The sequence below is a fragment of the Momordica charantia genome (genome assembly GCF_013281855.1).
Source record: "Momordica charantia cultivar OHB3-1 chromosome 11 unlocalized genomic scaffold, Mcharantia_2.0 BLBB01000011.1, whole genome shotgun sequence".
Classification (NCBI taxonomy): Eukaryota; Viridiplantae; Streptophyta; class Magnoliopsida; order Cucurbitales; family Cucurbitaceae; genus Momordica; species Momordica charantia.
In genome coordinates this window covers 15881336-15884561 of record NW_028275159.1, presented here as the reverse complement: position 1 = coordinate 15884561, position 3226 = coordinate 15881336, and the positions used below count along the sequence as shown (strand labels likewise).

The 3226-nt window shown below is 41.5% G+C and overlaps 1 long non-coding RNA gene across 1 annotated transcript; it reads right to left on the bottom strand.

Annotated features, from left to right (window-relative positions):
- Positions 1 to 224: 224 nt before the first annotated feature.
- On the bottom strand, positions 225 to 2864 carry LOC111025269 (uncharacterized). The gene is made up of 3 exons (XR_002603493.2): positions 2097 to 2864; positions 1970 to 2009; positions 225 to 550 (listed from the first exon to the last, which is right to left on the bottom strand). It is a non-coding gene; the product is annotated as an uncharacterized LOC111025269 (long non-coding RNA).
- Between the last annotated feature and the right edge of the window lie 362 nt (positions 2865 to 3226).

The window sequence follows — 3226 nt, the reverse complement described above, 5'->3', positions numbered from 1 at the left end:
TTTGCTCAAGTTAAACCAGTGAACACTTTACTTTTCAAATGGACTAAACAACTTGTCCTTCATGGACAAACAACACCTAACTTTCCCGTTTAAGTCAAGCAGAGCCAAAACAAGTAAGTAACGACAGACAAACAACCTATCCAACAGAAGCATAACCCTACAAGTTAATAAAAATCAACTAAGTAAATAAAAACCACCACTATTCCACTGTACCACTATGATAATAACACCAAACCAAAACGATTAATCCATGCTTCAATCTTAAAAAGTTAGTGAATCCAACAACATTAAACATACTCCCTAAGCGTCTCAATGAAACCAATGACATAATCTTTACAGAAGTTCATACTTAAAAGAAAAGTCATCTAAAACATTATACCAACCCCCTGAGCTTTACACAAGTCGATACTCAAAACATGAGAAATAAACTAAACCATCAAGACTCCTAAAGACCTATTTTAGACAAGTTAAAACTAAACGGAAGTTAACTATGGTCCTTCTTCTCGAGTCTCCCCCGCACCATCACCATCACCGTGAACCTGATCTCCAGCTGAAAACAATAATTTCAGAGGGGGTGAGTATTAAGAATACGCTGTAAGTAGCCCTCTCTAACTACACAAAAACAACATGTTTAGCACACGAAATTCGCTACAAAGTATTAAACTGGCATCCATGCATCAAGAAATGATTAACACTCATTAATCCACACATGCAATGAAACTAACCCCGACCACAAAGTCGCTAGTAGCCCTCACTAACTATACACCAAACAAGCATGTTCGTAATCTCATCAATCATCAAAATGCGAAAACTAGAAATCATGCATCAATAGGTCATAACAATTAATCAATACACACATACAAGCATCCCAAAATATTAAGACTCACGTATCTTCGACCACAAGACCCACCTAGCTCCTTCAAGCTACTTCTATCCATCACACTGTGTTAGTCCTCCAAGTATAACTCTTCAAATCGTATCGGCCCTTGACCTTTTGTACTCAAGGGCCCGACACTCCTCTATAGAGGCTTGGCATTCGACTTTGACCTTCATACCCAAGGCCTCGAACTGTGCGTTGACCCTTGACCATTTGTACACAAGGCCTCGACGTCTACTAGGCGTATTGGTCCTTGACCGCCACCATGTCAAGACCCAATACTAATCATCAGATAGACTCATCGTGCTGACCCCCGACCTTTTGTACCCAGTGCCTCGACACTCATCTCTACCAAGACTGGCCTATCGACCTCCAACCTTTTGTACCCGGAGCCTCGATACCCAGTAGTGACGTAACAACCTCACCCATTTGTCCGCGATGGCATGAAACTCGTCTACTCACTTTTCATTACTCGATAGGCGTCCAATTCCAATCATGGCCCTCTGCTAAGATTCAATCACATCATTCCCAAGTCACCCACAATATCGACTACGAACAACCAAACAACTAGTTACGTTATCACTATAGACAAAATATAGGATAACAAACCGCTACCACCAGTCCGTTTCATCTATTCAGACCACCCCAACCAATCTTTCAAAGGCATCGACAAGCGATTCACACATCTAATCACAACACAATTATCCAGCATGCTCTTCATCGTACAGAACAAAGAAAATAATTCAGTAGCTTCCAACTAAGCAAACATAAACTAAATAACATAAAACTATCACGTGCATTTTCAATCTCAAAACATGCTTTCAAACATCAAAGCTTAATCACTTCCAACCATACCGAGCAGCAACTTTCAAGGCATATCCAATAATCATGATACAAAATATTTTCCTAATATATAAAAAGAAAAGAACAAAAGAAACAACAAGAATGCAACCCAACGATAACAACTAGAAGTCCTCAAATGATGCCCAACAAATTCTAAATACATGAGATACACAAGTATAGCAAAGTTAAGCACGAAACCATCTCAATAACACCTATTAACGCACACACCCGCCCCTTGGTGCTACTTACACATGCCTACAAGCTCCTAGCCTTTGCGTTGGCTCGAAACCTAGGCACATAAAACAAATCCAGCACGTTACTACTCAGTTTCGACTACTAAAATTGAATCAAAAAGGGTGTTCAAGGAGGTTGTTACCCACTGAACATCACTGAATGATGGTGAACGCGTTGCAGCTTGTAAATCTAAGGTCGACATGGTGTGGGTTAATGCCAAAACAATGTCGGATGGGTGGGTAGCACTAATTTGAATTCAAAGAAGAGTGGGGAAGTGTCGAAAGTCGCCGGAATGAATAATACGTCACAAAATTGAGCTCGAGATCACTGGACTCGAGCTAACGCATGCTGGCTGTTGGTTGCAGATGGAGGACGTCGCCGGACTGCTCTGTTCGTCGAGAACCATCGCGGGTCTTGAGCTGCCGACACAGATTGTCACCGAAAGACGCTTGAGTAGCAGATCATTGTGTTATCCGCTGCTGTCCATGCTGCAGAATATCGGAGAGACGCCGAGAACCCGTAGAATCTGGCTGCAAACAAGAAGCTGTCGTCAGATTTGATTGCGCTGCCGTAGTGATGTCGTCGTCGAGAATGAAAAGCGCTGGAGAAGGGAAGCCGCCGTCGAGACCGCCGGAGCTGGCAAGAAAACACGAAGCCGCGCCGTGCCGCCGCTCGACGATGGAAACGCTCGTAGGAGACGCGTCACGCTGATGAATCAAGGAACGTCGTCGTCTGGGTTAATTGCAACATGTTGCTGCCGTCGTCGGGGACTCGTCGGAGGAACAATGCGCCGCCACGAAGTGTTGTCGCTGGAGCTGAGGTGGGATTGGCGGGCGGCGGCTGGTGGATAAGGGAAGAAGAAGAAGAAACGGAGAAGGGAAGGAGGTTTAGGGTTTTCTTTTTGTTTTAATTACCCTTTTTTGTTTTAAACTAAAAGCCCAATCTCTCATTCTTAAATGAGGCCCAACTAAATAACATAATGATCCAATACAATAAGCCCAATAATTATACTTTAGAAATCAAAATAAAAGCTACAACGACCCGAAATAAAATATTTAACTTAAACTCTAAAATCCAAGAATAATAATTCAAAAAGTAGAATTTAGGAAAATCCTAAAAACCGTGAATTTAAGATTTAACTAAAAAACTCGTGCACAGGTCGAAAACTTCATTTATCTTAAACTTATGAAATTAAACTTTAATTCCAATTTATCAAAAATTAGAACTCCGAAATTAGAAGATCCAATATTTTAAATTATCCAAATAGGGAGA